Here is a 12,132-nt window from a genome sequence, read left to right on the forward strand (position 1 = left end):
GAGCGCAATCCCGTGCTGCCTGGCCTTGGAGGCAGAAGGTGAAGCCCGAGCATCACGTGGGTGGGAAAATGCAGGTACCCCGACAAACATCAAGTAAAACACTTATCTGCAGCTGGCGTAAGCCAGCAAATCCAGCCATGCCTGATCCAACCCAAGGTCCCGTACAGCCAAAAAGAGGCTTTAAAATGTCCTGGGGAAGAAGCAGTGATTCAGCTTTCTCTGTCTAAATCCAGGATCATGTATTATGTATTTCTCACCAGAGTTTGCATGAGATCAATGAGATCGCATCCATCAACAGCCTGCTCTTTGATGAACGCCGCGGTGAAGCCTGAGCGCAATGGCAATGGCTGGCAGCGGGAGCGTGGGTCCGGGCAAGGCGCAGCTTAAAGGCAGAAGGAGCGGAGGGAGAGGAGGACCACCTACCCCAAAGCTCTGGGGGGTCACCGCTGAGAAATCATCACAGGCTGCACGTGGTGATACTTCCCTGGGTTAAGGTGCAGAGCTATGTCCCTGTGACTTCCGAATTCTTTGCTCTTATTTATACACACAAATAAAAGCTAGGCAGTGACCCACTGCTTTATGAAAAATCCCATCAGGCCCATTTTAACTGATTTAGCATGTGCTAAGTAATTTTCAGAAGATAGGCTTAGGACTGCTTCGCATCTCTTTTTTTTGAGAAATACAGTGCTTTCCTGGACTACAGCAAATTGTCTTCCCCCCAGCTTCCCCTTTGCCACAGGGAATGAATTTCAGAGCTTTTTTGCAGCTCATTATTCTAAGCATTTCCCGTTAGGTGTATGATTAGTGTTTCACAGGCTGTGTTGTGCTATAATATCTGCTTCTGACGTGGGCTGCGGCAGCCAGAAGAGAAATCCATTGCATTTTAGATTGAGATAACAGTTTAATCTGATCTTCACATGGGAAAGAAAAATCTGCCAGGGAAAGTCCGGGTCCCTGGAGGCAGCGTACAAGGCAGAGGCGCTGCTGGCTCCTGTAACCATCCCTGCAGAGAGGTGACCCATTCTCAAAAGAAAGCGCTGGGAGGCCTTACTTGATGGTCATTTTTTCAAGCTATCTTTAAGCCTGCGACAAGCCCCATGAGCAGGCTCTGTGCCATGAAAGAAGAGAGAAATTGAAGCTTTCTCTGGCTTTGTGGAGGGCTTGATGCTTAACATAGAGTAACCTCCGGGCATTTGCAAACACTGTAGGAGAAGCAGCAGAAGCAGGTTGTTCTCAAGAGGAAAATCAGCCTGTGGTCTGGAAGACTGTACATCAAAACAGGGCAAGGGCCCCTGCCTGGCTGGGGGAAGGACTCTCCCCCCGCACACATCAACAGCTCACTCTCTGCTTGTCTTAAGCGCTACCACACCTATGAAACCTCAAAGCTGGATTTAATTTTAAGGTGAGGTTAGCCAAGAGCAGCAAAAAGATCTGTTCGTGTTTGCAGTCAAAAGTTTTTAAGCCTATTCCTTTTCTTTTTTTTCCTCCTCCTACCAGCTGTAGCTATATAGAAAATCTAAACCAAAAAAGCAAGCAAAGTTTCCGATTAATCATTTCTTATGTTTGAAGAAGAAATTCTTTGGTTTTGAGTTCTTCTGAAAACAGAGTGCTTCCATGCTGGGCAAACAGAGTTACCCAGCAACAAGGCAGGGAAAAATAAAGGGAATGGGAGGTGAGGAGGTAGAGGAGCAGAGCCTGTTTTCTCCTCAACGTCCTTGGAGGGCTCTGCGTGCAGACGCAAGGCTGGGTGGCCTGAACTGCTGCATCTCCTGGGCCATCAGCCGCTGCCTGGCTGGCCACTGTCCTCCACCCCAACACTTTGGTTAGAGGCTGGTGTGGAACAAGCCCGCTCCTTGGCAAGGTGTGGGAACAGCCCCCAGCCATCCATGGATGCTCCTCGCTCCATGGAAGGGCACCTGCTCCGAGAGACACAGCACCGGGCATCGCTCAGACCCCCGCGGAGTATTGTTTGCTTGTTCCAGCCAGCTCAGCAAGAGGTTTTACCTCTAGCTACACCATGCCTCTTTAAAGAGTCCTCGAAAACTGGCTTTGAAATGCTGCATAATGGAACAGCTTGCCTGGAGTTGTGGTGGAGCGTCTGAGGGTCAATTACGCTCCCTGCATAAAAACATTAGGACATCCTGTCCTTAATCTTTTTTATGGCTTTGCTTGCTAGATTTAAAAGCCCTGTATATAAACAAGCCCTTAAATAAATAGGCCTGGAAGTATAATCTCCTCACATAGATTCTTACAAAATTGTGTTCAAACCATCTCGGTCTTCGGACAAACTAAATGGATTGAGACCATTAGGTTTCTCCCTGTAAAGTGGCTTTTAGAGATGACCCTTCTCTGAGCTCGCCCAGTTTTCCTACATGTGCTTTTAGATGTGTAGGCAAGTCAGTAAATGCCAATACCAGCCCATACCTCTGCTTAGCTTTTTCCTTTTTATTCGGCCAAGGATCTCATCAGTCCATTTGTGCACAGCATTAAACTCCTCACGAGCCCTCATAATTCCTCTACGTCCTGACAGTGTCTTCATCCACAACTGCACAGCACTTTGGAAGAATTACACTGTATTTGCTACCTGGCTGATCATCACAGTCCTCCATCATTAATAAAAGCCTGCATGATCAATGCCCCCTTGGATCAGGAAGGTGATATTTTTAGAGGCATAATCCTTTAAGAGAGGTTTTGGGGCTAACCTATGCTCACCCAAGTACCAGCTGGAAGCTGTGAGCTTCTTTCTCCTGACCAGGACAAAGTGCTGCTTCCACCCTTCGACTGTTTTTCACGTGAGAGAAGTTGTAGCCGAGCCACGGTTGGAAGAGGGGTCAGGCACATGATTTATGGTATAAGTACAGTTCATTGTATCTCCAGCTGGCAACTTCATAAGCCAGACATAATTCATCTTTCCATCTTGTGGCTGCTGGGAGCGCTATTTAAGAAGGAAGAGATTGCACCAGGAGAAAACAAATGGAGGTGTACAAGCAAAAGCCCACGTGAAGCACTCTGCCAGTTCAGGCGGGCAGGAGAAAGGGAGCACAGAGACGTGGGGATGGTGGGAAGCATCACAGTTCCTTCGGGTCTGTTCCTTGGGAAGCTTTACTCTGAATTTCTGCATGTTGCATTCATCTGTCCTCTCAATAACCCCCCTATTTTGTAGGTGCAGACAGCAGTGTCATCCCCCAAGCCTCCTTTCCTGAGCAGACCCGGTGCCCTTGGCCTCTCCTCATCTGTCCAATGCTCTGTCCACCGCAACATCTTGGTGGACTCACTCCGGTATATTCACAGCCTTCTTGTGCTGCTCGTTTTTCTTGTGTCCAGGGCAGAAATGCTTGTCTTGCTTCTTTCTGAGCCTTACAGCCATGTGGCCAGGCCTGGTTTAGAGATGAAAGGCTTTCCTGACAGCCTGCCGGTGACTGCTGCTCCTTAGCTATTGTTGTGCCTCCTTGTGTTTGAGCTAATATCAATATCCAGCCAAGCCTAAGGAGAGGAAAATCATTACAGTGCACCAGTTCCTCCTCTCTTTTACTTAGTGAAGAAAAAAAATCATGCTGGCAGCAGATCTGGAAGCAGTGTATCATGTACTTTTAGGCAGAGACATCAGTTAAGTCCTTCCCAGGATGAGAACAGCCCTGAGCATCCTGAGCCAAACCGGGAACCTCCAGGCTCTGCAGGGGCAGGGCTTGCAGAGTCCCCTCGGTAGGACCATGGTAGGGACAGGATAGCAGCAGTACAGAAACACAGGCTGCTAGGTCACTGACCTGCCTGCACCAGGCTCCCTGGCCAGCCGTCCAGCTGCTGTGGCTGGCTGCACAAAGATGCCAGCAAGGAACCTGGGCTAAACGCTCCAGAAATGGTCTTGGTGCAGAGCACGTAGCTTTGTCGCAAGTGGTCTTTCAGCAGGAACTGAAGCCACCACAGCTGCTCTGCTCAGCCGCCCTGTCCCAGGCTCTGTCCCCTGCATTTATTCTCTTGCTGGTCCCCCAGACCCATTTCTTTCTCCCTCTCCCTCCCAAAGGGCAGGTAACACCCTCCCTTCATGTTTCCCTGGTTCCTTTCCTTGGCGTTAGCCGCCTTCCTGGGGTCCATCACCTGCAGAGCTCTCCCGCTCAGATGACCAGGTACTCACCAGCGCTGTCTGACGCAGCATCTCATCTCCAGCTCCTTTCGGTGTCTCTTCCCAGCCTGCCTAATGGCCTGAAAGGAAAGGGAAATTATCTTTTCAGTCCCGTGGAGCAGGCTAAGCATTTGTATGTAGGGCTATATGCAACTCAAAAGTCATCATTAGCCTAATTCATTAAGCTATTAACGATGCTAAAGCATGCAAAGTACATTAAAAACCTCTTCTTAAGCAGCAAATTCATCCCATGGCTTTTAGGGTCAGTGCAAATTTATATGCATGGTATTAGTGCCGCTGCAGGATTTAAGAGCTCTTGCAGAGCACTGGCCAGTGCTGCCCTCTCCTCCCCACAGCAAGACACAGGAACCTCTGACCCACAAAGCTGCCAAAATTGCTCTGAACTTCTACAGCAATCTGCCCTACAAGGCACGCCTGGCCAGAGAGATTTATTTTTTCCTTTCTGCAGGTGACAGCAGTTAGACATAATTTATGGTGCCAGGCCAGCACAGGGAAATGTAAGAAGCATTACCTGCAGCACGGATCCAGCTGAAGGCACGCCGAGGGTCACAGCCCACATGCCTGCCCCGGACACGTGCTCAGCGAACACCGAAGTGCTGGGGGTTGTCTCTGATCCCCCGAAGGCAGAAGGTGGGCGCAGGGGCTCAGGGCAGAGGCTGGGATGCCCACAGTGTGGGGAGCACGGTGCGGAGCAGGCGTGGGCGGGAGGTGGGTGCGGGGTGCCTGCGATCCCTGGGAAATGCCAGGCGTGGGTTGGAGCCCAGCAGGTCGGAAGAAGTTTTCCAGAGGGATATAGTTTGGGGGTAGCGCACGGGCTGCATGTATCTCCATCCGTATTTGGTGGTGTTTCTTCTGGACAAAGCCATTTGTCTTCTCCTGAGACACTGCTGCTGTTTCACTGGACTCGAGGTGGCACTTAGAGTTGGGTCCATGAGCTTTTCTGGAGAAAGCAGATTTCCATCTTTAAAGAACCTGAAGGGCTACCTTTGGCTTTTGAATTGCTGCCCAGCTGAGCAGAGGCACTGAGCAAACCCCTACCTCTGTCAGGCAAGAAAATCCAGCCACGTCCTGCAGCTTTACTCTTGGGGTAGCACAGGGTGTGAGAGCATGGAGGGAGGAGGCAGCAGGTCTTTATGTAGGTGAACTTTGAGCATCCCTCTGGTATTCCAAAATAACTTGGTGCTCTCCAACACTTACTCTTTTTCCCCCAGTGTTTGAAGTTACCTCGATCTGGCCACCTCAGTAAATAAACGGGTTTGTATCAAGGGAGCCATCTGAAAAAAAAATTTGAAGAATTCACTTTTATGGGAATAAGTATATCATGCCGAGCTTCCTTTGTTGGTCTCTGTCACAGGGACCTGTGACGGGCTTTCTGGTGAGATGCTGAGATATTGAGGCACCTCATACCATTTTCTCACTTCCAGGATTTGAAAGGAACATCATATGACAACTTTTATTCTGCTTGAGAACTGCAAATTAGGATGTCTTCAACACACAGGGGATGCAGCACAGGGCTGACAGGGCTGCCACCACCGAAGGAATGGGTGTTTACTCTTGCTGCCTTCACCTTGTCCCAGGGCACTGCTTCAGAGCAAGCAAATGAAGGCAAAAAAGGAGTTTGGCTTCTGCCACTTGTTCCACTCTCGGATGATGCCGACATTATTTCTGTAGCGGTGCACAGCATCCTGGCAGTCGGGACGTCCCCTTTCAGGCAGAGCATCACCCCCTTCTGAGGGCTCAGTCTCTGTGCGTGGTTCTGGCCAGCCAATATCAGCCAGCTCCAAACCCAGCTCCCGAAGCAAGTGCAATCTCAGGGAGGCCTCTGCGGTTTCTCCCAGCACGAGATAAAAGTGGTTTATTGCACAGCGCTAACAACGTGATTTGCTAACACATTACCCAGGGGTGGCACAATCTGTACTGGTTAAAGGGAAATGTTAAAACTGTCACTTCAGCAGGAGACGTTCGAATGTGCTAAACGGGTCACGTCGTTAAAACAAATATTCCCAACCTAAATTTATAAAGTACTGTAAAGGGACAGATATCTGAATGCTGCAGCATCCGGAGCCGCTCTCTAGCCAGCAGCCACGGCATCACTCAGGTGCCGGTGCATGGCTGGGTCTCCTTTTGTGCAAACATAGAAATTCCCTTGCAAGACGACAAGTGGACTGGCAAGGGACGGAGCGGTCACCACATGGGGAGGGGCTGTCGGTGTTCCCCAAATTTCCTTTTCTCCCTCATCTATTCCACAGCATTATTCTCAGCTGGCCGCTTCAATGGGAAATAAAACATTTGAACCAGTGTCAGCCCCTGGTGCTGGCCTGGCCCGTGGTACATCTCACCGGGAGGAGAGCAGAGACCCAGCCTGGAGCTTGTGTGAGCCGCAGCTCGCCCTCTTCTCCAGCTGTGGGGAGCCCATGGCATGCAGAGATCTGAGCCCGCACGGGCTGTTTCACCCCTCGTATGTCAGCTCAGCTGCGCTCTCACATTTAGCCCTCGCTGCCCATCTGTTCAAAAGAGCGAAGAGAGCTGTTGCCCCCCACGCTGCCTGCGAGAGCAATCCTGCCTGTGCCACAACCAGAGCTTTGGCCAGCAGCGCTCAGTGGGAACAATATGACAAAAGGTGAATCCTGCCATTCCCATGGATGGGTAGTGAGATGAAGGATTCCTTGAGGGTCCCTCAGTCTTCCTGCTTGCACACACCCCCCCCCCCCCCCCCCCCGGTATCTGAGCAAGGCACTCTTGCTCAACCATCCCCTCCAGGTACCTGCTTTGCTTAGATTAAAAAGAAAAAACCAGCTGCCTCATGTCCCAGCTGCTCCAGGGACAGCAGCTTTTGGGTGCAGAAGGAGCTGTGTCTTCCTCTGCAGCCAAGGTCTTTGCCTAGCTAACTGCCCTGGGAATGACTGGGAACTTCTCTGAGTTCCAGCCACTTCAATCCACGCTGGACCCCAACAGGGTTTGTGCTTTCTGACCCCAGGGAAGAAGAATCTTTGAGCTCTGGGTGCCCCTGCAACATCAAGGGGCCTGGGGATATTCCTTCAAGAGCTGCTACCAAATGGCACAGCTGAATTTGCACGCCTCTATCTTTCTGTATTACAGTTCTATTATCTGATCTTTTCTTCCTTGGACATGCTGATAAGCACATAATGAAAATGCCTCCTGTGCTATGAGTAGGAGCACAGTGGAATGCATACGGTAGTTTGTATCTTGCAGTAACTATTTCAGGCTCTCTGCAAATCCTAGCCGCTGTCTCCAATTCAATGACACATTTTCCATTCTGAAACCATCAGTTACAAAGCAAGAAGCATTATTTTTGCTCATGCAGAAGGTCAGGGATGGGGAAGAATTCCCATCTTTGATGGAAGAGCAAAAAATATATTCAACATTGCCACGAACTCCAAAGCTCTAAAATAATGCAGTAGCGAGCCAAGTGAATATACTGCCTCTTAATAGAATATAAAGCAATCAACAGCAATAGAAAAGTATCTTAAAACTAGATATTGATTTCCTGTCCAGTAAGATATATCTCAGCCATTTCCCAGCCTCACTGAAGTCACAGCCGTGGGGCTGGAGCCCCGTGCTCAGGCTGGCACAGGCAAGGAGAGCCCTGACCATCAGCGAGACCCGGAGTTGCCCCCTTGCCTTCCAGAGAGCTTAGATCAGAGTAAACCAGGAAAAATGAGATGAGGTCTGTTTCAAAAGGATCAGAAGCAGAAGTCCCATACCAACAGCAACAGCCTGGAAACATTTTTTTAAATTAAGAGTCGTTGCCTAGTGCAGTCCCCAGCTGCTTTGTCATCTACGGTCCTCTTATCTCTCAGTCTGTAACAGAAGCGTCGCCACACACCTGCCTTTCCCAGAGTACTGGGAATGCTGCAAATATAATTCCTTTGGAGAAGTCTCCTTTGCACGCATACCTGTGCAAACCCCAGGCCTGTATGCAGGCAGCTTGCTGCAGGGCAGCAGCTGAACTTGCACAGAGATGCTCGTGCAACCGGTGAACACCATCAGCTGCAAGGCAGAGTCATGGGCAAAGCATGGGCCATGGCAGAACATGGCTATCCAAGAGCAAAACCAGCCCTGCTACTACGTGTAATTGTCCATTTTCTATTAGTTACCTAGGCACTTTTCAAAGGCATGTGGATGCTTATTACTGACTGCACCCTGTGACGTTGGGGTCAACCGTTGAAGTACCCACCACGTGGAAAGGAGTAAGGATGTCCCATATACAGGGATTTGTCCTGGTCTTCCAGCCCTCACCAGCACAGACCCCTGGGCTGGCACTTGGAGTCACGTTGGCACGTGCAGTAGGAAGCTTTATTCAGAGGATCTCAGGATTGCATCCCTGCCCCAGCAAGGCACAGAGCCACTCCCAAACAATTCATTTTTGTCATACCCGTACAAAAGAAGTATTTCTTTTGGTTGCTATTTTGGGAAATCAGGAGAGGACTAATGGACCAGCAGAAAATGCAAAGGGACTCTTGTATGTTGCCCATCATATTCTTATCCCTGACCTTCCATCCGCTCCTAGCTGCTCAGCGTGCCTTTGGGCGTGAGTGAGTGAGCCTTAGTGAGCCCTGGAAACACCCAGGGCTGAACAGCAAAAGGTAGAGTTCTTGGGCTGCTTTGATCATGCTCTGCTTTTCCTGGGATTTGCTACCAAGGCCATTAACCAAAGGAAGAACTGGGAACCACTCTGCTGCCCGCCTGTCACTCCCACCGGTGGAAATGCCTGCCATTGTTGCAGATTTGCAGGCAGACAAACCAGCAGGGATCTTTCTCTAGGCAGAGGGAGACAAAATTAATTGGCATAATTAATAGCATAAGGAACGTCTTTGGTTTATCAGTCCATTGACCAGAAGAGAATTTCTAGCAGATAATCTGTGGGTAGCCAGCATGCTAAAACCAGGAGGGAACAGACTTTTCCAACTTTGCCCTTTCTAATCTTTCAAATGTTATACTGAGAGTCACTAAATATGGATAAAGATGAGCACTAGTTGGATAATAGGACCTAGGTGCATAAAACCTGGATTCAGTAAAGCAGATGATCAAGGTATGCCAGAAGAGTAGGGGACATTGGAGGGAAGGCTGAGATTTTGCTTTTTTTTTTTTTAAAAAAAAATCTGACCTAGGGGTATTAAACCTTGAGTTGGGGGTGATGTAGCGTACTCAAAACACATTCCCATGGGCAGATGTACTGTATTTTACCTTACAGAGCTCTCAATTTGGTAGCAGAGATTTGGTATACTCATGTAAGTCAACATGTAACAGCTAAGTATAGTCATCTCGTTGCTATTATCTTGTTAACGAACAACCTATGCTATTCTTGCTCTGTATGACATCGTTCTCTGAAACCCCCAGGGCATTACACTGTCACTGCGGGTCACTGGTAAGGAAAAAAAAAAAATCATAAAAAAATCAGTGGAGGTTTTTCACAGGCTGGCCCTGCAGTTAAGAGAAAGGCAGAGCCCAGGCTGGGTTCCCCTGCATGGCAGAGACCATGATCTTGTACCACACCAGGCAGGTTTCTGCTCCCTGAGCTGTACCAGTAGCAAGTGCCCCACTGGGACCTCAGCCAGCCCTCAGCCTCTCTGCTAACGAGCAGCCCTAAGGGAGAGCAGAGCTCTTCACCTCTCCTGTGATCCTGGAGGCAAATTACTCAGGCTTCAGAGGCTGCCTGGGGAACTTTATTTTTAGAGGATCCTCTGAATTATGCATGAAACATAGGCAGAGAAGGTGGCATTTTATAGGAAATTGTAGCGTGGGGCTGCATCAACCCCTTCTTAACACGGGGACTGGGAATTCAATCAGGCACCTGCACGGAGTGCAGGACCGCTCCGGCAGGAGCTGGAAGGAAAGGTTTGCTGCGAGTACGGCCTCCGAACCCACACCAGCCCCAAAGCCAGCTGCAAGCTCAGCTTAAAGCACAGAGAAGCTTAGAGGGGAGCTATAAAGGATCACTGGATTGGGACCCCAGTGCTCAATGTTCCCCTTGCCCAGTGGCCACCAGCCCCGTGCAGCGCAGGGGTAGTCCCAAGAAACACAGCACTTGGATCCCACTCATCCGAGCATGGTGCTTCCAGGCAGAAAACTGTGCCAAGGAGCAGCCTAACACATCCCTTAAAGCAGCGCAGTGCGGGGAAGCCCAGCTCCATCCACCAGTGCTCACCCTGGCTCCTCTGGGACCCTCCTCAGCTGGGCGCCTGCACAGCTGGATGGAGAGGTCAGCTCCGCACAGCTGGATGGAGAGGTCAGCTCCCAACAGCTGTCAGAGATGGGTCCAGCTGCTGCCCGTTTGCACACCCATCCAGCTGCAGGGTGGTCTCCAGTAATTGCCGTGCAGGCTGCAGGGATGGGGCAGAAGTGGAGATACAGCAGGGACACCACAGCTGGGAGGTGCTGCAAAGTTCTTTCTCATCTGCTTTCTCAGGGAAATAACCAAACATGAATTTGCTACGTCAGAGGTAATTTGGGGGTGTTTTTCCCCCTCCCAGCTACACTATTTGGAAAAGTTCATCCCTGCTGGCTTGCTTTCCTTAATCCTCCTTTCCCTGCTTTTGCACAGGCAGGAAACCTCCCAGAGATTTCCGAGATTCAGTGATCCAGGCTCTGGCAGCAGCGAGCAGCTTTGGAGCAGCTGATCCAGCTCACGGTAGACAGGAGCATCCACAGGGTAGCACTGACTCTTCCTGAGACGGCATCAAGCCCACAGGTTTTGCTTTTAGAGGTGAGTTGGATTTCAGGGCTTCAGGCAAACCCTTCCCATCTCCCCCAACAGAGCCGGAGTTAAGGGCTCAACCATGCTGTGACCCCCGGCTCCGGGCAGGGGGACCGAGGGGACACGGGAGGAGAGGGGCCAGGGACAACCCAGGCGTCCAAGAGACCGGACAGGGATGGAGATGGAATAAGTAAACACGTTGCTAGGAGACACCAAACTTGGGATCAATAATTCATGAGATCTCTGCAATGAAGTGAATAATTTAGGGGTGTGGGAGGCAGGGGGAGAAATGGGGAAGAGGCTTTAAAGCCCCCCACCCAGCCCATGGCTTGGAGCAGGGAGCCTGGCACCCAAAGAGCCAGGATGGGGCTGGGGGTGCCCCCAACCAAAATCAGTCACCTCCTCCCAGCAGGAAGCCTCTCATCACTGGTCCCCTGCCTGCACATCATGCCAAAACAGCACCCAGCCTCACGTGGACGAAGAGAAAGACCTGGGGCTTCTCCACTCCTGGAAGGAACATCCAGGACACCAGCTCAGCCCGGCCACCTCGGTGTCAGCGGACCCCAAACAAGGCTCAGGAAACACAGGCATCTGTTTAGAGGCTGTTCACCATTTCAGACTCACCTAAATGATTGTACATTTGGCGAAGTGTTTTTCCTTCCCCAAAATATTATGGTTTCTAAGTCATAATGTTAAATAGAAGCAATCCTGAAAGGCTCCAATGATCCATTAGAAATGTTTCATTTAGAAATCAAGCTACATTTAAATGAGAATGGTAAGTACTGCAGAACAAAACCAAAGTGTTTTCTTTTGAGTTGAATCGAGTGCTTCATTCAACATGAAATAAGGATTACTTAGAAAAAAACAACTCTGGTCACTGAACCAGTAAGAAAACCCAATTTTTTTTTGCAGAGCGCTGCTCAAAATGCATTTCTGCAAACGAGTTTAGGGAGGTAACTTGGCTGATAACACATGCATGTTTGGATGCTTCCCTGAATATGAGTTCAAGGCTTTACCCAGCCTCTCAAGAGACAGGACCGAGCCTGACATCCAGTTTTTTGCCCAGCCTCACAGGTTTATGTCAGCTTCCCTGTATATCCCTTCCCCACTTTGGAAGTCAAACAGCCCACTGGAGGATGGACCAGCTTCTTTCCCCTGGGAAAGAAAAGATGGCCTTGGGGGTCTCAGCACTATGTGCAGAAGCATGGAGGGACCTGGGAACCATCTTAACCACTGCTGGTTTGAAAAGGGCACCAAAGCTAGGAGAGGAAAA

This window comes from Accipiter gentilis, chromosome 8 (assembly GCF_929443795.1).
Source record: "Accipiter gentilis chromosome 8, bAccGen1.1, whole genome shotgun sequence".
Classification (NCBI taxonomy): Eukaryota; Metazoa; Chordata; class Aves; order Accipitriformes; family Accipitridae; genus Astur; species Astur gentilis.